The following is a 25,076-nucleotide window of genomic DNA, read 5'->3' on the forward strand; positions in this document are numbered from 1 at the left end:
TAACCGAAGAAACAAACACAAAGACAGGAAAAGGTCAAAATAAACTAGTCCTGGTTCATGGTTGTGTATAAATGAACGTCAACAACCATTGTGTGTTTCTACCTCATGTGGTGAAGGGAACTGGAGGAACCAGCCACACACAAGTGTGTACATGAATGTATCGTGAATGTGTGACTCAACTTGGATGAAGCCAATAACGTGAGTCAGAAGAAAGAGAGAGTTTTCTTCGTCCGTCAGTGGTTTATTACACTTGACTCTCTTGAACACGGTTGAACTGGTGGTCCTCGGACTCTCCAGTGACCCCCCCCTGTCACTCCACACACTACAACTTTGCTCTTGGCACGGACCAGAACCTTGGCTGGAGGTTTGGAATCCGGACAGTTCCTCCTCACATCTGCACCTTCTGCGGCGCCTCAGTCGGAGGAACATGCCAGTAAATCTCGCCGTCACCTGGCGGGGAAATGAACTTGGCAGGAGGATGGCGGGGGGGGGGGGCAGTGAAGACCACAACAATATGGCCAGTAAAGGAGCAAATGATCAACACATGCTGGAGGAAGCATCGCAGAAATTCTCCAACATTTTCCTCATTCCAGTCTGACTACGAATCATTTTGTTCATCTTTGTGGTTTGAGATCGACTTCATCACGACTCACGACTGTTTCAGACCATTTAGGATGTATAACTAGTTATGTGTTTACTATTAGTACTACAGTACTTGACTCTGGTGTTGTGATAGTGTAGTAACAAGGATATATGTGTAGTATTGTTGAGTACTTGACTCTGGTGTTGTGATAGTGTAGTAACAAGTATATATGTGTAGTATTGTCCAGTACTTGACTCTGGTGTTGTGATGGTGTAGTAACAAGTATATATGTGTAGTATTGTCGAGTACTTGACTCTGGTGTTGTGATAGTGTAGTAACAAGGATATATGTGTAGTATTGTCCAGTACTTGACTCTGGTGTTGTGATAGTGTAGTAACAAGTATATATGTGTAGTATTGTCCAGTACTTGACTCTGGTGTTGTGATAGTGTAGTAACAAGGATATATGTGTAGTATTGTCCAGTACTTGACTCTTGTGTTGTGATAGTGTAGTAACAAGTATATATGTGTAGTATTGTCCAGTACTTGACTCTGGTGTTGTGATAGTGTAGTAACAAGGATATATGTGTAGTATTGTCCAGTACTTGACTCTGGTGTTGTGATAGTGTAGTAACAAGTATATATGTGTAGTATTGTCCAGTACTTGACTCTGGTGTTGTGATGGTGTAGTAACAAGTATATATGTGTAGTATTGTCCAGTACTTGACTCTGGTGTTGTGATAGTGTAGTAACAAGTATATATGTGTAGTATTGTCCAGTACTTGACTCTGGTGTTGTGATAGTGTAGTAACAAGTATATATGTGTAGTATTGTCCAGTACTTGACTCTGGTGTTGTGATAGTGTAGTAACAAGGATATATGTGTAGTATTGTCCAGTACTTGACTCTGGTGTTGTGATAGTGTAGTAACAAGTATATATGTGTAGTATTGTCCAGTACTTGACTCTGGTGTTGTGATAGTGTAGTAACAAGGATATATGTGTAGTATTGTCCAGTACTTGACTCTTGTGTTGTGATAGTGTAGTAACAAGTATATATGTGTAGTATTGTCCAGTACTTGACTCTGGTGTTGTGATAGTGTAGTAACAAGGATATATGTGTAGTATTGTCCAGTACTTGACTCTGGTGTTGTGATAGTGTAGTAACAAGTATATATGTGTAGTATTGTCCAGTACTTGACTCTGGTGTTGTGATGGTGTAGTAACAAGTATATATGTGTAGTATTGTCCAGTACTTGACTCTGGTGTTGTGATAGTGTAGTAACAAGTATATATGTGTAGTATTGTCCAGTACTCGACTCTGGTGTTGTGATAGTGTAGTAACAAGTATATATGTGTAGTATTGTCCAGTACTTGACTCTGGTGTTGTGATAGTGTAGTAACAAGTATATATGTGTAGTATTGTCCAGTACTTGACTCTGGTGTTGTGATAGTGTAGTAACAAGTATATATGTGTAGTATTGTCCAGTACTTGACTCTGGTGTTGTGATAGTGTAGTAACAAGTATATATGTGTAGTATTGTCCAGTACTTGACTCTGGTGTTGTGATAGTGTAGTAACAAGTATATATGTGTAGTATTGTCCAGTACTTGACTCTGGTGTTGTGATAGTGTAGTAACAAGTATATATGTGTAGTATTGTCCAGTACTTGACTCTGGTGTTGTGATAGTGTAGTAACAAGTATATATGTGTAGTATTGTCCAGTACTTGACTCTGGTGTTGTGATAGTGTAGTTACCAGGTGATGAAGGATGGTGAGGATGAGATGAAGGATTGTGAGGAGGAGATGAAGGATGGTGAGGAGGAGATGAAGGATGGTGAGGAGGAGATGAAGGATGGTGAGGAGGAGATGAAGGATGGTGAGGATGAGATGAAGGATTGTGAGGAGGAGATGAAGGATGGTGAGGAGGAGATGAAGGATGGTGAGGAAGAGATGATGAGGAGATGAGGAGGAGATGAGGAGGAGATGAGGTAAAGTCAGAGAAATCCAGGAGAAAGATGAAAGATAAAAGATGATATACGAGGAGAAACTGCATCGGTCATGATGGATGGATGAGAGGAGGAGGAGGAGGAGGAGGAGAAAAGGGAGAGAAGTGTCGTCTCCGCCAACCATGGTGGTTGGTGCTGCAGGAGCAGGCAGCTGGTGTGTGTGTGTGCGCGTGTGTGTGTATGTGTGTGCGCGTGTGTGTGTGTGTGTGTGTGTGTGTGTGTGTGTGTGTGTGTGTGTGTGGTACAGATGTGTGTGTGAGTCGAGGGACCAGTGGGGGGTTGACGGATTATCTGTCGAGAATCTCTCCATCTCTCTCTCTCTCTCTCTCTCTCTCTCTCTCGCTCACTCTCATCTCAAGGTCACTGCAACAGTGAAAAGTTTGGACGCCACATGAACCAGGAGCTGGAGCTCAGCACCATGAGTCAGCGATTCTTCTGCCTCCTCCCTGGACGGCAGCAGAGGATCTTCCACGAGGTTTTATCAAACATCACGAGTCTGGATCCGAAGCTCAAGACCCTCAAATCCAGACGTGTCTTTATTTAACTTCTGTCTCTTTGTTACATTTGTGTCTCACTTGTTGAAAGTGTAATTGATCTTCATCAGTCGAGGAGATGTGAAGAGGCTGAGAAGGTTTTTAAGCAAAAGAAAAACTCTTTTAATATAATTATGACAATTATATTCACTTATGGAGACAATAACACTTGAGAGTCGATTACATTTGAGCTCGTCCTTCATTCTTAATACAAACATCTGAAGATGTTTTTACATGAAAACATCTTCAAGGTCAAGAGCGAAGACACGATGACGACGAAGAGAGAAGCGAAGAGAAAAGAACTTCACGATATCACAGGAAAGAAAAACTTTATTTAAAAACCAAACAACGACGAACAATGACGTGTGTGTTGATGCAGTAAAGTGTCGTTAACTTAACTAGTACTTTAGTAATAAATAAAAGTATGTTTACTGAAGTATCACAGTGATGATGAACAAAATATAAATATGTATCAACGTACCTTTTATTTACATTCTGACGAAACTATAAAACAAACGCTTCGTACGAATGATTTTCTATAATATCCGAAGTAAAAAGTACAGTTAATTAAACATATTATATCATATAAATGTTTACAATAAGTGATATCAGTATCATATTACAATGGATGCTGTGTAAGAGTTTTGTAAAAGCATCACTTAACGAATCATATTTTGAGTATTGTTTACTAAAATAACTAGTGGAAGTCAGAGATAAAACGAAGGATGAAAGGTGACGTTAATTCACTATAAGGATTGAATATAGTTTTGAGATATTGATGTATTGGCAAGTAATTGGTTTTGCAAGACACTGTGGTACTTAGGTAGGTAGGTTAGGTAGAACTTTATTGATCCTCAGGAGGTCTCTTTCGGGAAATTGTTTTTTTTTCCAATTAGACACAGCAATACAGCAATTATTCATAAAAATAAGAACAAGAACAAAGAGAAAGAAAGAGAAAGAACAAGATGATACAATCTAAGTCTAAGATAAAGAACATAGATCAAAGAAAAATAACAAAGATACAAAGATTAACATAGAACAGAACATCATGATATTTTTACTCCACTCCTATACTTTTTACTTTTACTTAAAGCTAGCTAAAGTAGCAATGCTAATGCTAGCAGTGCTAACAAAGCTAACGCTAGTCATCAAATGAATCTCAGGACTTCAGGAACGAGGGAGATGTTCCAGGAAGAACCAGACCTTCAGAAACAAGAGCCCTGAAGACATGGATTTGCAACTGACTAATATATATTTTATCTTCTTTTTTTAATTTATTTTTACTTGTCTTTGTTCTTTATCTTAGATTGTATCATCTTGTTCTTTCTTTTTATTTCTCTTTGTTCTTATTTTTATTTTTATGAATAATTGCTGTATTTCTGTGTCTAATTGGAAAAAAAAAACTATTTCCCGAAGGAGACCTCCTGAGGATCAATAAAGTTCTACCTAACTTAAGCTAACTTTTTCTGACTAGCATTTAAAAACAAACAAAGCACTCAGAGAGCACATACCTCCGCCAAGAAGCTCACTTCAAATGAAGTACTTTAGTCGCTTTTCCTGGTTCACGGGAGTTAAAGAGCTCGTTCCTGCTCGTGGAACGTGAGCCGGAGAAGAACCCGGAGAGACGTGGACTCAATACATGTTGAAGGCTCGAGCGGAGATGATGCTGACGGACAGAATCCTGGGGAGTCTTGTAAGTGTGAGGAAGAAGGAATGTCTGGCTCAGTGCTGGGGAACATGGGAGAAAAAAAAGGGGGTCAGTGTCACAGAAGACGTCAATGGTGGTCAATAAAAGCAACATCATGTTCAGGACTGAAGGTTTTATTCCTCCTTCCTCACGATCCTGCTGGAGGGCGTTCACAGAGTCAAACGGCGAATCTTTGGCGGTGGATCCTGAGACACGTGTGATGCTCCAGACCCTGACGTGGATCTGGATCCCATCACAGCTGCAGTCGTTCACTCGCCGGACCCGTCATCTCCGTCAGAAGCCGAGCCAACGAGCGCCGGGGTTTCTGGGATTTCTGCGGCTGAGTCATCTCGTGTATCATCTGCATAATCTCCACAAAGCTCTCTCCGGTGGAGACTCCGGCCTCGGCGCTCAAGGGTTCACGCGAGTTCAGGCGTAGATGTCGGCGAGCGCTCGGTGCAGAACCCGAGCCAGGAGGCACCAGCTGACCCGGATCGGGATCGGCTCGCTGCCGAGATACCGACCCACCATTTCCCGCTCGACTCCGGCGGCTTCCAAGTTCTTTTGTTTTCACGACTTATCTGAAATCCTTCATCTATTCAGCGGCTGATAGCAGCTCGCCGTCCCGGCGGGAGCAGGAAGTCCAGCTAAGAGCGAGTCAAAGGAGTCCAGCTTCACACAGATGTGGGGAATATTCAGGAAAACATTCTTTAGAAACTTTGATCTTGTGTTGTCTCCACAGATGTTGCTGCTCTGAGGTTTAAAGTCAGACCAGAGACAGGACAGAGAGTCCAGACGGACATGGATGACGAAGGAAGACGAAGACGTCCAATGAAGGAACTCGATGAAGAAACACACAACAGGAAGTGACACTTTTATTCGTGCAGATTCTCTGAGACTCTTGTGTTTCTCAGTGTTATCTTGATATTTTAAGTTTATATTTTAGTGAGTATTGTTTTGATTTTTTAAGCGCTTTGAGACCCTGGTCTGGAAAAGCTCTATAGAAATATAAATTATTTACTAACTTACTTACTTAAGTGTCTGGACAATACATTGTTTACGTGGTATTTGGGACCAGAAGAAACTACTCAACAAATAAATAACAGAAACAGTTTTTGCTTTTAATGATTCAATGTTTATTTTCTCTGATAAACATCTGTTTGATTGATTCGGCCTTGAGTTAGTTATCAGTTGTGGATGAAATAAATAAAGTAAGAAAGTAAGTCATTTATATTTATAGAGAGCTTTTTTCTAGACCATTTCTCTCCTCTGGTCCTGAAGTTCAGGAACCATCAGTAGATTCTGATCCACAGACCTCAGAGCCCGAGCTGGGGTGTAAGTCTGGATCAGATCACTGATGGAAGGTCTGACCATGAATAGATCTGAAAGTAAGAACCAGAATTTTAAAATGATCCTGAAAGAAACTGGCAGCCAGTGAAGAGTTTGAAGGAGAAATGTGAGTTCTTCTACTAGAGCAGCCAGTGAAGAGTTTGAAGGAGAAATGTGAGTTCTTCTACTAGAGCAGCCAGTGAAGAGTTTGAAGGAGAAATGTGAGTTCTTCTACTAGAGCAGCCAGTGAAGAGTTTGAAGGAGAAATGTGAGTTATTCTACTAGAGCAGCAAGTGAAGAGTTTGAAGGAGAAATGTGAGTTCTTCTACTAGAGCAGCCAGTGAACAGTTTGAAGGAGAAATGTGAGTTCTTCTACTAGAGCGGCTCAGAGTTCTGGCTGCAGAGTTTAGTATGAACTGCAGACGAGAAGATCCTTCTGGTTTAGACATGAAAACAAACTGTTGCCACTTATCAGAACATTTGTAACTGTTTTGTCAAATGCATTGAAGGCCCAAGAAGTTTTTATCGTTGTCATGTTTAAATCAACGTCCCTTTATACCATTTAGACAGACTGGCTGCTGGGAAGTGGATCACAAACTATATTTCTCTGCACAGCGCCCCCAGCTGTTCACAGAGAGCACTGAAAGAAACTCTAGACTACTGGCTGGCAGGGAAACTAACTTGAGCATAAAAGTGGCGAAAATTTTGCAGCGAAATGAAGAGAAGCGACGACAGAATGTAGAATTTTTGACCAAAAGAATGATTTCTATTTAACGTTGAGTTTCTGCTGCCTGGACCTGGACCTGGACCTGGACCTGGACCTGGACCTGGACTTTCATATCGCTGTGCATTCTTGAGCACATTCTCACGCCAGTCCTCTCGTGAAAAGGACTTTCTTTTCAAGCCCAGATCCAAGTGCACTCGCAGATCGTTAATCATATTCAAACTGGAATCATTTGTTCAGCCAAGACCACAGATGTTAAAGCTCTACGACCGAAAACCGAGACGTAAAAAAAAAAGTTTTCTCTCGTGCCCTCCAGCGTCCAGACGCTCGGATGTAGACGTTGAAGTTATTTCTTCTGCGCTTCATCTCTGCTGGTCTCAGGTGACGCTTCCTATAGTCGAGGAAACTGAGAGGAGCTTCTGAAAGTAAAGCCTGTGAGTCAGTGAGTCAGTGAGTCAGTGAGTCAGTGAGTCAGTGAGTCAGTGAGTCAGTGAGTCAGTGAGTCAGTGAGTGAGTGAGTCAGTGAGTGAGTGAGTCAGTGAGTCAGTGAGTGAGTGAGTCAGTGAGTCAGTGAGTCAGTGAGTCAGTGAGTCAGTGAGTCAGTGAGTGAGTGAGTCAGTGAGTCATTGAGTCAGTGAGTGAGTGAGTCAGTGAGTCAGTGAGTCAGTGAGTGAGTGAGTCAGTGAGTCAGTGAGTCAGTGAGTCAGGGAGTGAGTGAGTGAGTGAGTCAGTGAGTGAGTGAGTCAGTGAGTCAGTGAGTCAGTGAGTCAGTGAGTGAGTGAGTCAGTGAGTCAGTGAGTCAGTGAGTCAGTGAGTGAGTGAGTGAGTGAGTCAGTGAGTCAGTGAGTGAGTGAGTCAGTGAGTCAGTGAGTGAGTGAGTGAGTGAGTCAGTGAGTCAGTGAGTCAGTGAGTGAGTGAGTCAGTGAGTCAGTGAGTCAGTGAGTGAGTGAGTCAGTGAGTGAGTGAGTGAGTGAGTCAGTGAGTCAGTGAGTCAGTGAGTGAGTGAGTCAGTGAGTCAGTGAGTCAGTGAGTGAGTGAGTCAGTGAGTGAGTGAGTCAGTGAGTCAGTGAGTCAGTGAGTCAGTGAGTGAGTGAGTCAGTGAGTCAGTGAGTGAGTGAGTCAGTGAGTCAGTGAGTCAGTGAGTGAGTGAGTCAGTGAGTCAGTGAGTCAGTGAGTGAGTGAGTCAGAGAGTCAGTGAGTCAGTGAGTGAGTGAGTGAGTGAGTGAGTCAGTGAGTCAGTGAGTCAGTGAGTGCGTGAGTCAGTGAGTCAGTGAGTCAGTGAGTCAGTGAGTGAGTGAGTCAGAGAGTCAGTGAGTCAGTGAGTGAGTGAGTGAGTGAGTCAGTGAGTCAGTGAGTCAGTGAGTCAGTGAGTCAGTGAGTCAGTGAGTCAGTGAGTGAGTGAGTCAGAGAGTCAGTGAGTCAGTGAGTGAGTGAGTGAGTGAGTCAGTGAGTCAGTGAGTCAGTGAGTGAGTGAGTGAGTGAGTCAGTGAGTCAGTGAGTCAGTGAGTGAGTGAGTGAGTGAGTCAGTGAGTCAGTGAGTCAGTGAGTCAGTGAGTCAGTGAGTGAGTGAGTCAGAGAGTCAGTGAGTCAGTGAGTCAGTGAGTCAGTGAGTGAGTGAGTCAGTGAGTCAGTGAGTGAGTGAGTCAGTGAGTCAGTGAGTGAGTCAGTGAGTGAGTCAGTGAGTCAGTGAGTCAGTGAGTCAGTGAGTCAGAAAGCAAAACAGCCAGAAAGGCAAAAAGGCAAAAAGACCAGACGCTATAATCACAAGAGGTTCTTCCCACTTCATGCTTCCATAGAAGCTGCCGTCGCTTCCTCTCGTGTGAAGTGACTCTTGACTCACGGAGACGCCAGGAAGTGACTCATCGTAGCCCCTGCAGACCAGAGAGTCCCTTATTCACTGTGTCTTTAAAGACCTTCAGGACCAGGAGGTGATGATCCAGGGACTCCAGGAATACCTGCCGGACTGACAGTTATGTCGGCTCAGCATTATGTCGTCGCTACGATGTCAGCGCCGTAATGTTGCCAAAAATGTGAAGCCAAACAGAATTAGACTTTAATGAAGTGAGAACCACTGGCTACGTGTCAACAGAGCTTGTTCAGGTATTGTTGTGGTCGGAGGTTTAGAAAGCGAGAGCTGACTGTCCATAACAGATGGAACCAGTGTTAGCAGGACTCTGGTCCGTCTCAGTTGAGTCCTGGACTGAACCCTTCAATAATCAAACATATTTCACATTTTAAAAATAGCATCAAGCATATCTGCAGTTAACTGTTCAAACAGTTCATGATGTCATTGATGATGTCATTTTTGGTGCCGTGTGAGGAATACTATCTAATATTACGATAACTTAATGTATTTATAAATTCTCATAGGAAAAATTAAATAACTTAACTGGTTATTAACAGAATAAACAAGTAAATATGATACACAGACGAGAGGTTTGTAGTGTCGATGTTTGTATGTGTATGTGTACTGTTGATGATGATATAGTAAGATGTAGTGATATATAGTCATAGTGTAGTAACAAGTATATATGTGTAGTATTGTGGAGTACTTGACTCTGGTGTTGTGATAGTGTAGTAACAAGTATATATGTGTAGTATTGTCCAGTACTTGACTCTGGTGTTGTGATAGTGTAGTAACAAGTATATATGTGTAGTATTGTCCAGTACTTGACTCTGGTGTTGTGATAGTGTAGTAACAAGTATATATGTGTAGTATTGTCCAGTACTTGACTCTGGTGTTGTGATAGTGTAGTAACAAGTATATATGTGTAGTATTGTCCAGTACTTGACTCTGGTGTTGTGATAGTGTAGTAACAAGTATATATGTGTAGTATTGTCCAGTACTTGACTCTGGTGTTGTGATAGTGTAGTAACAAGTATATATGTGTAGTATTGTCCAGTACTTGACTCTGGTGTTGTGATAGTGTAGTAACAAGTATATATGTGTAGTATTGTCCAGTACTTGACTCTGGTGTTGTGATAGTGTAGTAACAAGTATATATGTGTAGTATTGTCCAGTACTTGACTCTGGTGTTGTGATAGTGTAGTAACAAGTATATATGTGTAGTATTGTCCAGTACTTGACTCTGGTGTTGTGATAGTGTAGTAACAAGTATATATGTGTAGTATTGTCCAGTACTTGACTCTGGTGTTGTGATAGTGTAGTAACAAGTATATATGTGTAGTATTGTCCAGTACTTGACTCTGGTGTTGTGATAGTGTAGTAACAAGTATATATGTGTAGTATTGTCCAGTACTTGACTCTGGTGTTGTGATAGTGTAGTAACAAGTATATATGTGTAGTATTGTCCAGTACTTGACTCTGGTGTTGTGATAGTGTAGTAACAAGTATATATGTGTAGTATTGTCCAGTACTTGACTCTGGTGTTGTGATAGTGTAGTAACAAGTATATATGTGTAGTATTGTCCAGTACTTGACTCTGGGGTTGTGATAGTGTAGTAACAAGTATATATGTGTAGTATTGTCCAGTACTTGACTGTGGTGTTGTGATAGTGTAGTACCAAGTATATATGTGTAGTATTGTCCAGTACTTGACTCTGGTGTTGTGATAGTGTAGTAACAAGGATACATGTGTAGTATTGTCCAGTACTTGACTCTGGTGTTGTGATAGTGTAGTAACAAGAATATACGTGTAGTATTGTCCAGTACTTGACTCTGGTGTTGTGATAGTGTAGTAACAAGTATATATGTGTAGTATTGTGGAGTACTTGACTCTGGTGTTGTGATAGTGTAGTAACAAGTATATATGTGTAGTGTTGTCCAGTACTTGACTCTGGTGTTGTGATAGTGTAGTAACAAGTATATATGTGTAGTATTGTCCAGTACTTGACTCTGGTGTTGTGATAGTGTAGTAACAAGTATATATGTGTAGTATTGTCCAGTACTTGACTCTGGTGTTGTGATAGTGTAGTAACAAGTATATATGTGTAGTATTGTCCAGTACTTGACTCTGGTGTTGTGATAGTGTAGTAACAAGTATATATGTGTAGTATTGTCCAGTACTTGACTCTGGTGTTGTGATAGTGTAGTAACAAGTATATATGTGTAGTATTGTCCAGTACTTGACTCTGGTGTTGTGATAGTGTAGTAACAAGTATATATGTGTAGTATTGTCCAGTACTTGACTCTGGTGTTGTGATAGTGTAGTAACAAGTATATATGTGTAGTATTGTCCAGTACTTGACTCTGGTGTTGTGATAGTGTAGTAACAAGTATATATGTGTAGTATTGTCCAGTACTTGACTCTGGTGTTGTGATAGTGTAGTAACAAGTATATATGTGTAGTATTGTCCAGTACTTGACTCTGGTGTTGTGATAGTGTAGTAACAAGTATATATGTGTAGTATTGTCCAGTACTTGACTCTGGTGTTGTGATAGTGTAGTAACAAGTATATATGTGTAGTATTGTCCAGTACTTGACTCTGGTGTTGTGATAGTGTAGTAACAAGGATATATGTGTAGTATTGTCCAGTACTTGACTCTGGTGTTGTGATAGTGTAGTAACAAGTATATATGTGTAGTATTGTCCAGTACTTGACTGTGGTGTTGTGATAGTGTAGTACCAAGTATATATGTGTAGTATTGTCCAGTACTTGACTCTGGTGTTGTGATAGTGTAGTAACAAGGATATATGTGTAGTATTGTCCAGTATTTGACTCTGGTGTTGTGATAGTGTAGTAACAAGAATATACGTGTAGTATTGTCCAGTACTTGACTCTGGTGTTGTGATAGTGTAGTAACAAGAATATACGTGTAGTATTGTCCAGTACTTGACTCTGGTGTTGTGATAGTGTAGTAACAAGTATATATGTGTAGTATTGTGGAGTACTTGACTCTGGTGTTGTGATAGTGTAGTAACAAGTATATATGTGTAGTATTGTCCAGTACTTGACTCTGGTGTTGTGATAGTGTAGTAACAAGTATATATGTGTAGTATTGTCCAGTACTTGACTCTGGTGTTGTGATAGTGTAGTAACAAGTATATATGTGTAGTATTGTCCAGTACTTGACTCTGGTGTTGTGATAGTGTAGTAACAAGTATATATGTGTAGTATTGTCCAGTACTTGACTGTGGTGTTGTGATAGTGTAGTACCAAGTATATATGTGTAGTATTGTCCAGTACTTGACTGTGGTGTTGTGATAGTGTAGTACCAAGTATATATGTGTAGTATTGTCCAGTACTTGACTCTGGTGTTGTGATAGTGTAGTAACAAGGATATATGTGTAGTATTGTCCAGTACTTGACTCTGGTGTTGTGATAGTGTAGTAACAAGAATATACGTGTAGTATTGTCCAGTACTTGACTCTGGTGTTGTGATAGTGTAGTAACAAGTATATATGTGTAGTATTGTGGAGTACTTGACTCTGGTGTTGTGATAGTGTAGTAACAAGTATATATGTGTAGTATTGTCCAGTACTTGACTCTGGTGTTGTGATAGTGTAGTAACAAGTATATATGTGTAGTATTGTCCAGTACTTGACTCTGGTGTTGTGATAGTGTAGTAACAAGGATATATGTGTAGTATTGTCCAGTACTTCCTAGAATAATACACGAAGAAAATGGATTTCATGCTGAAAACACAACGATGGTGTTTAAGTCGGTGGAATATATATATATATATATATAACCCGACAGCCAGGACGAGAAAATTGAAAGGCAAAGAGGCAGAAGCCGACCTGCTGAGCAGAGCGAGATGTGCTGCAAATGAGAAGGTGAGGGAGGAGAAGCAAGTGAATTGAAATCAATAACGAACGGCTCCATAACAGCAACTTAATCAGAACAGCAGGTCCTGATATTGCTCCTGACTTGCGCACGCATCAGCGCCGCTGATTCAATTTACTCCCCAAACCCTGGGAAAATAAATAAAACATGGAAAATAAATTGAGACGCTCATTCAAATTCATTAAAAGTCGCCGTCGTGAGCCGACGCTACACAACGGTTCCTTGAAGAACAAGAAGAAAAAGGCAAACATCTCGACGCTGATCTGAGAAAACGTGTCGTGAAGTCGTGGTGAAGGTTTGAACCTGGAGCAGGTGGAGAGAGAACATATACATTCATGTCAACCATCAACACTTCAGTGTGTGCGTTGAATAACTAGAGGAGAGTGTGTGTACCTGCAGAGTTGTGTTGTGTGACGACAAAACTGAGTTGACAGTGTGTGTAAGTGCAGTATTCTATATTTAAATACAATCAATATTTAAGTACCTGAGAGAGTCTGAACATAATTAAATAACATTTTGTTGTCAAATATGGATAAACTTCAATAGTTCTGAGGTTTTTTTCACAATATCTTAAAATCTACAATAACTATGTAAATAATCACAGCGTTTGTTCATTTCTATGTGGCATGTTCACTTCCTGCCTCTAGATGGCAGCAGTCGTTCATCATCCACAGCTAAAGGAAGAATGATGACTGAGGACGAGAGGATACAGTGAGTCCAGCAGCTTTTAAAGCTGATGTTTGGACATATTTTGGTTTGAAAACAAATGAAAGTAGTTACGACTTCATCAAGAGTCATGTGGTCTGTAAATACTACAACACCAGAGTCAAGTACTGGACAATACTACACATATATATACTTGTTACTACACTATAACAACACCACAGTCAAGTACTGGACAATACTACACATATATACTTGTTACTACACTATCACAACACCAGAGTCAAGTACTGGACAATACTACACATATATACTTGTTACTACACTATAACAACACCACAGTCAAGTACTGGACAATACTACACATATATACTTGTTACTACACTATCACAACACCAGAGTCAAGTACTGGACAATACTACACATATATACTTGTTACTACACTATCACAACACCAGAGTCAAGTACTGGACAATAATACACATATATACTTGTTACTACACTATCACAACACCAGAGTCAAGTACTGGACAATACTACACATATATACTTGTTACTACACTATCACAACACCAGAGTCAAGTACTGGACAATACTACACATATATACTTGTTACTACACTATCACAACACCAGAGTCAAGTACTGGACAATACTACACATATATACTTGTTACTACACTATCACAACACCAGAGTCAAGTACTGGACAATACTACACATATATACTTTTTACTACACTATCACAACACCAGAGTCAAGTACTGGACAATACTACACATATATACTTGTTACTACACTATCACAACACCAGAGTCAAGTACTGGACAATACTACACATATATACTTGTTACTACACTATCACAACACCAGAGTCAAGTACTGGACAATACTACACATATATCCTTGTTACTACACTATCACAACACCAGAGTCAAGTACTGGACAATACTACACATATATACTTGTTACTACACTATCACAACACCAGAGTCAAGTACTGGACAATACTACACATATATCCTTGTTACTACACTATCACAACACCAGAGTCAAGTACTGGACAATACTACACATATATACTTGTTACTACACTATCACAACACCAGAGTCAAGTACTGGACAATACTACACATATATCCTTGTTACTACACTATCACAACACCAGAGTCAAGTACTGGACAATACTACACATATATACTTGTTACTACACTATCACAACACCAGAGTCAAGTACTGGACAATACTACACATATATACTTGTTACTACACTATCACAACACCAGAGTCAAGTACTGGACAATACTACACATATATACTTGTTTCTACACTATCACAACACCAGAGTCAAGTACTGGACAATACTACACATATATACTTGTTACTACACTATCACAACACCAGAGTCAGGTACTGGAAAATACTACACATATACAGTATATGTGTTACTACACTATCACAATATCAGATCTTTGTTACTACAGTATCAATATATATGGTGTCACTATACACCCCTGAGGTTTAATAACTTGTTGGACACAAGTTAATTGTAAAACCAACTCTAAAAAATTAACAAATCAACACATTTTTGTAACCATTAACACACATACAGAGAGTTTAGTATCATCAACCGTTATATCCTGGGAGGAAATCAGAGTGTATGGAGTGAACCAAACGTTGTCTTCAGCAGGAAGTGAACCTTCAACCTTCGTTCCTGTGAGGCGCTGATGTCTGACTGATGTCAGGAAAACTTTGGTCACTTCTTTATCAATGTTGTGCAAAAGGAAGAAGATCAAGAAGAAGAAAAAGAAGAAGTAGAATAAATAAAGAGCGAAGAGAGTTTTGCTGAAAGTTTTGCTCGACATCATCTCAACTCTCCATCATGCTAACAGTCAGAGCGACGCTCCTCCTCCACCTGTCTTCCTGACAGCTTCATAATGGCTGCACCTCCTCAACACTCGCTCTAATTGGAAGATGAACGAGTCTATTTGCGCTTAATCCATCACCCTGTCACCTGGAGAGAGACGAGGAGGAGGAGGAGGAGAGGAGGAGAGGAGGAGGAGAGGAGGAGAGGAGGAGGAGAGGAGGAGAGGAGGAGGAGGAGAGGAGGAGAGGAGGAGAGGAGGAGGAGGAGAGGAGGAGAGGAGGAGGAGGAGAGAAGGAGGAGGAGAGGGGGAGAGGAGGAGAGGAGGAGGAGAGGAAGAGGAGGAGAGGGGGAGAGGAGGAGAGGAGAGGAGGAGGAGGAGAAGGGGAGAGGAGGAGAGGGGGAGAGGAGGAGAGGAGGAGGAGGAGGAGGAGAGGAGGAGCGGATGAGGAGGAGGAGAGGAGGAGGAAGAGAGGAGAGGAGGAGGAGGAGAGGAGGAAAGGAGGAGAGAAGGAGAGGAGGAGAGGAGGAGGAGGAGGAGAGGAGGAGGAGGAGAGGAGGAGAGGAGGAGGAGGAGGAGGAGAGGAGGAGAGGAGGAGAGGAGGAGAGGAGGAGAGGAGGAGAGGAGGAGAGGAGGAGGAGGAGGAGAGGAGGAGAGGAGGAGGAGGAAGAGGAGAGGAGGAGAGGAGGAGGAGGAGGAGGAGGAGAGGAGGAGAGGAGGAGGAGGAGGAGAGGAGGAGGAGGAGGAGAGGAGGAAAGGAGGAGGAGGAGGAGGAGAGGTGGAGAGGAGGAGAGGAGGAGAGGAGGAAAGGAGGAGGAGGAGGAGGAGGAGGAGGAGGAGAGGTGGAGAGGAGGAGAGGAGGAGGAGGAGGAGAGGAGGAGAGGAGGAGAGGATGAGGAGATAAACGGCGAGAGACTCACTGAGACTCACTGAGAAACACGAACATGTGTAACAACAGACTCTTGTCATGGAGACACCAGGACGTGATGGAACCACCTGTAGGTCCAGAAGATATGACTCCATGACTCTGGACTCTGACGGCGCCGGCGGCTGAACTTCACCACTTAGTTACACCTGATAACTTATGGCTGCTTCAGTTCTGCTGACGCGGCTCTACTCGCTGCATCAGGACCATAAAAGCCCCGGCGGGTCTAAAATAATGAGCGAATCACTTCTGGTCTGAACCTGCACTTTAACACACGACGACCAGGAAGTGTTGAAGGTACTTGTGTATTCTGAGGCAGTACAACTCACACGGTAACTACAGTATATTTGTGCGTTTACTTCAACATTTATGTGACCTTGAATCAAATAAAAGTCACTTTAATGTTGTTTTAATACCAATAAAATGACCTTCAATTTTTATTATTACTGTTTGTAATTATTATTCTCATGTGTATCTGTTCTCACTCTCTGATGTTCTCCAGATGAATAATGAACCTTCAACCTCCTGAGTCCAGACCTCTGGACCACGATCGAGAACCTTCAACCTCCTGAGTCCAGACCTCTGGACCACGATCGAGAACCTTCAACCTCCTGAGTCCAGACCTCTGGACCACGATCGAGAACCTTCAACCTCCTGAGTCCAGACCTCTGGACCACGATCGAGAACCTTCAACCTCCTGAGTCCAGACCTCTGGACCACGATCGAGAACCTTCAATCTCCTGAGTCCAGACCTCTGGACCACGATCGAGAACCTTCAACCTCCTGAGTCCAGACCTGTGGACAAAAATCGAGAACCTTCAACCTCCTGAGTCCAGACCTCTGGACAACGATCGAGAACCTTCAACCTCCTGAGTCCAGACCTGTGGACAAAAATCGAGAACCTTCAATCTCCTGAGTCCAGACCTCTGGACAACGATCGAGAACCTTCAACCTCCTGAGTCCAGCTTGTGGACAAAAATCGAGAACCTTCAACCTCCTGAGTCCAGACCTCTGGACAACGATCGAGAACCTTCAACCTCCTGAGTCCAGACCTCTGGACCACGATCGAGAACCTTCAACCTCCTGAGTCCAGACCTCTGGACCACGATCGAGAACCTTCAACCTCCTGAGTCCAGACCTCTGGACAACGATCGAGAACCTTCAACCTCCTGAGTCCAGACCTCTGGACAACGATCGAGAACCTTCAACCTCCTGAGTCCAGACCTCTGGACCACGATCGAGAACCTTCAACCTCCTGAGTCCAGACCTCTGGACAACGATCGAGAACCTTCAACCTCCTGAGTCCAGACCTCTGGACAACGATCGAGAACCTTCAACCTCCTGAGTCCAGACCTCTGGACCACGATCGAGAACCTTCAACCTCCTGAGTCCAGACCTCTGGACCACGATCGAGAACCTTCAACCTCCTGAGTCCAGACCTCTGGACCACGATCGAGAACCTTCAACCTCCTGAGTCCAGACCTCTGGACCACGATCGAGAACCTTCAACCTCCTGAGTCCAGACCTCTGGACCACGATCGAGAACCTTCAACCTCCTGAGTCCAGACCTCTGGACCACGATCGAGAACCTTCAACCTCCTGAGTCCAGACCTCTGGACCACGATCGAGAACCTTCAACCTCCTGTTGAAGCTCAGTGTTCTTCATGACATCTTCAGGAACCTCCAGTGAGTCCAGAACATGAGATGGTGAAGAGAACCACACGTCACTGAAGACATTCATCTCACAAACGATGCTGCCTCAGGTCCATAAACATCTGGGTTTAATTGATCCTTCACGAGCTAAAGAAGCATCGAATCATCTCAACTTTTTATCTTCTGTCAGTGAAACATATCGTCTTGATTTATTTCTCCTCCTTAACTTGTTTAACTGAACCTCATGTGTGTTTATACCAGAATATTGACTATATATATATATATATTAATATATATTAATATATATTAATATATATTAATATATATTAATATATATTAATATATATTAATATATATTAATCCACGTCAGTTTTACTCTGAAGTGTCTGTTAAATGAGTTATCAACGTGATTTATTGATCTATGTTACCTTCACTAAAATTATTTAATAACAGTTAATAATTGTATAAATAATGTTGAAAATTGTTTGATTATAGTTGAAAATTGTTTGATTATAGTTGAAAATTGTTGATTATAGTTGAAAATTGTTTGATTATAGTTGAAAATTGTTTGATTATAGTTGAAAATTGTTTGATTATAGTTGAAAATTGTTTGATTATAGTTGAAAATTGTTTGATTATAGTTGAAAATTGTTTGATTATAGTTGAAAATTGTTTGATTATAGTTGAAAATTGTTTGATTATAGTTGAAAATTGTTGATTATAGTTGAAAATTGTTTGATTATAGTTGAAAATTGTTGGATTATAGTTGAAAATTGTTGGATTATAGTTGAAAATTGTTTGATTATAGTTGAAAATTGTTTGATTATAGTTGAAAATTGTTTGATTATAGTTGAAAATTGTTGATTATAGTTGAAAATTGTTTGATTATAGTTGAAAATTGTTTGATTATAGTTGAAAATTGTTTGATTATAGTTGAAAATTGTTTGATTATAGTTGAAAATTGTTGATTATAGTTGAAAATTGTTTGATTATAGTTGAAAATTGTTTGATTATAGTTGAAAATTGTTTGATTATAGTTGAAAATTGTTTGATTATAGTTGAAAATTGTTGATTATAGTTGAAAATTGTTTGATTATAGTTGAAAATTGTTTCATTATAATTGAAAATTGTTTGATTATAGTTGAAAACTGTTTGATTATAGTTGAAAATTGTTGGATTATAGTTGAAAATTGTTTGATTTTAGTTGAAAATTGTTTGATTATAGTTGAAAATTGTTTGATTATAGTTGAAAACTGTTTGATTTTAGTTGAAAATTGTTTGATTTTAGTTGAAAATTGTTTGATTATATTGAAAATTGTTTGATTATAGTTGAAAATTGTTTGATTATAGTTGAAAACTGTTTGATTAAAACTTAAGTTCTACTGAAACTAATGAAAAGCTAAAGATTAAATGACTTGAAATAAAGCGCTTCTTCCACCAGAGAATGACAAATCCTTCAAAAGAGTTATGGATCCAGATTGTGATCCAACACACCAACACAATAGATACGTTCTCACATTAACAACATCTCCTGATCGTTCCAGTGAAAGTCTTCAGACCTTCAGCTCAGATATGAGACCAACATGTTCAGCTGTATCTGCTGACGTTCATGGACCTCCTGATACTTCAACTCCCAGGACGAACATCTGCAGGAATATTGTGTTTGTCTTGGGTTGTGAGTCCGTGAACAAAGTGTCTTGTTGCGTCATCGAACCATCAGTTCTACGACACACACAACAACATGTGTGTGTCGAGCGAGTCGACGTGAACTTCACTGAACTCTATTGTGTGTTCAGCAGCCGAGTGTGTGTGAGTCAGATCTCACTGCCTAACAACCAACACACACATTAGACGACACCTGCTGTGTGCTAATCACACACGCTGACACACAAGCATATTGTGCGGCACATTAGCGTCGCCCCGTTGTGTAGACTTTTGGATCAAACGTGTTAATCTAATCACGGCGAGTCAAATGGAAGTGTGTTTGGTTTGAAGTGGACGAATGGAAGCTGATGATGAGAGGGTCAGAGGATCAGCTGATAGACTCGCACTAGACTCACACTAGACTCACACTAGACTCACACTAGACTCACACTAGACTCGCACTAGACTCACACTAGACTCACACTAGACTCACACTAGACTCACACTAGACTCACACTAGACTCACACTAGACTCGCACTAGACTCGCACTAGACTCACACTAGACTCACACTAGACTCACACTAGACTCACACTAGACTCACACTAGACTCACACTAGACTCACACTAGACTCACACTAGACTCGCACTAGACTCGCACTAGACTCGCACTAGACTCGCACTAGACGCGCACTAGACTCGCACTAGACTCGCACTAGACTCACACTAGACTCACACTAGACTCACACTAGACTCACACTAGACTCACACTAGACTCACACTAGACTCACACTAGACTCACACTAGACTCGCACTAGACTCGCACTAGACTCGCACTAGACTCGCACTAGACTCACACTAGACTCACACTAGACTCACACTAGACTCACACTAGACTCACACTAGACTCACACTAGACTCACACTAGACTCACACTAGACTCACACTAGACTCACACTAGACTCACACTAGACTCACACTAGACTCACACTAGACTCACACTAGACTCACACTAGACTCACACTAGACTCACACTAGACTCACACTAGACTCACACTAGACTCACACTAGACTCACACTAGACTCACACTAGACTCGCACTAGACTCACACTAGACTCGAACTAGACTCGCACTAGACTCACACTAGAGTCACACTAGACTCGCACTAGACTCGCACTAGACTCACACTAGAGTCACACTAGACTCGCACTAGACTCGCACTGGACTCGCACTAGACTCGCACTAGACTCGCACTAGACTCGCACTAGACTCACACTAGAGTCGCACTAGACTCGCACTAGACTCGCACTAGACTCGCACTAGAGTCGCACTAGAGTCACACTAGACTCACACTAGACTCGCACTAGACTCGCACTAGACTCGCACTAGACTCACACTAGAGTCGCACTAGACTCGCACTAGACTCACACTAGAGTCGCACTAGACTCACACTAGACTCACACTAGAGTCGCACTAGACTCGCACTAGACTCGCACTAGACTCGCACTAGACTCGCACTGGACTCGCACTAGACTCGCACTAGACTCGCACTAGACTCGCACTAGACTCGCACTAGACTCACACTAGAGTCGCACTAGACTCGCACTAGACTCGCACTGGACTCGCACTGGACTCGCACTGGACTCGCACTAGACTCGCACTAGACTCGCACTAGACTCGCACTAGACTCGCACTAGACTCGCACTCGTCTGTCATTACAGCGACACACCTGCAGCGAACATAAGGTTCAACCAAAACTAAAGATTACGTTGAAATCAGGCTCGAAAAAATGAAAAAACATGCATACACTGATGCATACTAACTTCTAGTATACTAAGAGAAGGATGTTTGAGACATACTATCTGTGGAGAATTAGTTACTAGTTAGTACGTACACTATCCTGATGCATACTAACTTCTAGTATACTAAGAGAAGTATGTTTGAGACATACTATCTGTGGAGAATTAGTTACTAGTTAGTACGTACACTATCCTGATGCATACTAACTTCTAGTATACTAAGAGAAGTATGTTTGAGACATACTATCTGTGGAGGATTAGTTATTAGTTAGTACGTACACTATCCTGATGCATACTAACTTCTAGTATACTAAGAGAAGTATGTTTGAGACATACTATCTGTGGAGGATTAGTTATTAGTTAGTACGTACACTATCCTGATGCATACTAACTTCTAGTATACTAAGAGAAGGATGTTTGAGACATACTATCTGTGGAGAATTAGTTATTAGTTAGTACGTACACTATCCTGATGCATACTAACTTCTAGTATACTAAGAGAAGTATGTTTGAGACATACTATCTGTGGAGGATTAGTTATTAGTTAGTACGTACACTATCCTGATGCATACTAACTTCTAGTATACTAAGAGAAGTATGTTTGAGACATACTATCTGTGGAGGATTAGTTATTAGTTAGTACGTACACTATCCTGATGCATACTAACTTCTAGTATACTAAGAGAAGTATGTTTGAGACATACTATCTGTGGAGGATTAGTTATTAGTTAGTACGTACACTATCCTGATGCATACTAACTTCTAGTATACTAAGAGAAGTATGTTTGAGACATACTATCTGTGGAGGATTAGTTACTAGTTAGTACGTACACTATCCTTATGCATACTAACTTCTAGTATACTAAGAGAAGTATGTTTGAGACATACTATCTGTGGAGGATTAGTTATTAGTTAGTACGTACACTATCCTGATGCATACTAACTTCTAGTATACTAAGATAAGTATGTTTGAGACATACTATCTGTGGAGGATTAGTTATTAGTTAGTACGTACACTATCCTGATGCATACTAACTTCTAGTATACTAAGAGAAGTATGTTTGAGACATACTATCTGTGGAGGATTAGTTACTAGTTAGTACGTACACTATCCTGATGCATACTAACTTCTAGTATACTAAGATAAGTATGTTTGAGACATACTATCTGTGGAGGATTAGTTACTAGTTAGTCTGTACACTATCCTGATGCATACTAACTTCTAGTATACTAAGAGAAGTATGTTTGAGACATACTATCTGTGGAGGATTAGTTACAAGTTAGTACGTACACTATCCTGATGATACTAACTTCTAGTATACTAAGAGAAGTATGTTTGAGACATACTATCTGTGGAGAATTAGTTATTAGTTAGTACGTACACTATCCTGATGCATACTAACTTCTAGTATACTAAGAGAAGTATGTTTGAGACATACTATCTGTGGAGGATTAGTTATTAGTTAGTACGTACACTATCCTGATGCCTGTCTTCTGTGAAGCTGACAGCAATGCATTGTTGAGATTTTTCATTGACAAAATTAAATTGATCAAAGAGAAAATCTCTCCCCCTTTGTTTGGAACCCCTACTGTCTCTGAGCCCCTCTCCTCCTCTTGGTCCTCCTTCACTGCTGTATCTTTGGGTGATATTTCGGCACTAGTGAACAAGATGAAACCCTCCTCTTGCTCAGATGACGTCCTTCCTTGTAGGCTTTTTATCAAAGTATTTGATGTAATTGGCCCCTGGGTTACCAATATGGTGAACCTCTCCCTTTCCACAGGGGTTTTTCCGATGCATTTAAACATGCCATTGTGGAGCCTCTGCTCAAAAAACCAGGCTTAGACCCGACTGACCTCAGTAATTTCAGGCCTATTTCTAAGCTCCCTTTCTTGTCCAAGATCTTGGAGAAGGTGGTGTCTGAGCAGCTGTCCTTGTTCCTGGATCAGAGCGACATCCATGAGAAGTTTCAGTCTGGCTTCCGTAAACATCACTCTACGGAGACAGCTTTATTGAAAGTGTCCAGTGACATCATGATGTTCTGGTTCTGTTGGATCTGTCCTCAGCCTTTGACACAGTTGAACCAGATCCTGCTGAGAAGACTGAGGGATGAAGTGGGACGGTCTGGGTCTGTGTTAGAGTGGTTCTCATCTTACCTTTCTGGGCGCAGTTTTAGTGTATCTGCCAATCAAATGAGGTCTGAATCGGCAGATCTGTTGTGTGGAGTCCCTCAAGGTTCTGTTCTGGGTCCTTTATTGTTTTTGCTGTACTTGATTCCCCTCGGTAAAATCATTCAGAGATTTCCAGATGTTTCTTATCACATTTTTGCTGATGACATCCAGCTCTACTGCTCTTTTGATCCAACTGAGCCCCAGAGGCTGAACAGCTTAGTCAATTGTTGCTAGAAATCAAACAATGAGTGAAAACACTTTACAGCTAAATGTGGACAAAACTGAAACACTGGTGATTGCTCCTGATGATAAGATTCCAGGGTTGAGTCAGTACTTGGGTGACTTAGGTCAGTCTGTCAAACTGAGCCTGAGAAACCTGGGTGTTGTATTTGATAAAGACATGTCTCTGGTTCAACACTGCAGAAAACTGACCAGAAACTGTTTTCTTCAACTGAGAAAAATCTCTAAACTTAGGAAAATGTTGTCGGAACATGATCTGGATCTTATAATCCATGTGTTTGTTTCTTCTCGTCTGGACTATTGTAACAGTTTGTTTTCATGTCTTAACAAGAAGGATGTGTCTCGTCTGCAGTTGATTCAGAACTCTGCAGCGAGAATTCTGACCCGCTCTAGTAGAAGAACTCACATCTCTCCGGTCCTTAAAACTCTTCACTGGCTTCCAGTTTCTTTCAGGATCAACTTTAAAATTCTGGTTCTTACTTTCAGATCTATTCATGGTCAGGCTCCTCCTTACATCACTGATCTGATCCAGACTTACACCCCAGCTCGGGCTCTGAGGTCTGTGGATCAGAATCTACTTATGGTTCCACGCACACGGCTCAGGACCAGAGGAGAGAAATCTTTTCCGGCTGTTGCTCCTAAGCTTTTGAACGATCTTCTCTCTCTTTGCGCTTGATGATCTACTGACTCCTTTAAGAAACATCTTAAGACGTTTCTATTTGTTCAGGCTTTTCCTTTAATTTCTCGAACTCCTGTGTTGTTCTCAGTATTATCTTGATCTTTAAAGTATGTACTTTTTTGAGTATTGTTTTGATTGTTTAAGCGCTTTGTGACCCTGGTCTCGAAAAGCGCTATATAAGTAAATATTACTTACTTACTTACTTACTTACTAACTTCTAGTATACTAAGAGAAGTATGTTTGAGACATACTATCTGTGGAGGATTAGTTACTAGTTAGTACGTACACTATCCTGATGATACTAACTTCTAGTATACTAAGAGAAGTATGTTTGAGACATACTATCTGTGGAGAATTAGTTACTAGTTAGTACGTACACTATCCTGATGATACTAACCAGTGCACTAAGAGAAGTATGTGAGACACAGCAACAGGATAATAGTATCTGATGTCAAATGAGAAGAGAATGTAACACAGACCATTAAAACAAAGAAAAACCATCAACAATAAACACGTTGACGAAGATTGAAAGTTTGTCACATCATCATCAAAACTTCTATAGATGTCGGTGAAAATCTGTTGTAACTGATTCTTTACATCCAAGAGCTTTGGTCCCTCGTGTCCATGGAACCTTGAGCAGATCTTCCTTCATCTCAAACGCATAGAGACAACAAGAACCTTCTCAGAGAGTTAGTGCAAGAAACAGGAGAATAGATCTTAGAAAACCCTCACTGTTGTGTTGATCGTCTGCGATACGTTCAGGGTCACAGAAGCAACACGTGCATCGCCGCGTCACCGAACACCTAATGGGCAGAACCACAGGCCCGGTTT

The 25,076-nt window shown here is 41.1% G+C and overlaps 1 protein-coding gene across 1 annotated transcript in view; it reads left to right on the top strand.

Annotated features, from left to right (window-relative positions):
• entpd3 (ectonucleoside triphosphate diphosphohydrolase 3) overlaps positions 1–24,287 on the top strand; it is a 257,655-nt gene extending 233,368 nt beyond the window's left edge. Inside the window, exon 11 of the transcript XR_015713607.1 lies at positions 24,125–24,287. The gene's annotated coding sequence lies outside the window, so the exon portion shown is untranslated. The remainder of the gene's footprint in view (positions 1–24,124) is intronic.
• The last annotated feature ends 789 nt before the right edge of the window (positions 24,288–25,076 follow it).

The sequence above is a fragment of the Callionymus lyra genome, chromosome 17 (genome assembly GCF_982586985.1).
Source record: "Callionymus lyra chromosome 17, fCalLyr1.hap1.1, whole genome shotgun sequence".
Lineage (NCBI taxonomy): Eukaryota > Metazoa > Chordata > Actinopteri > Syngnathiformes > Callionymidae > Callionymus > Callionymus lyra.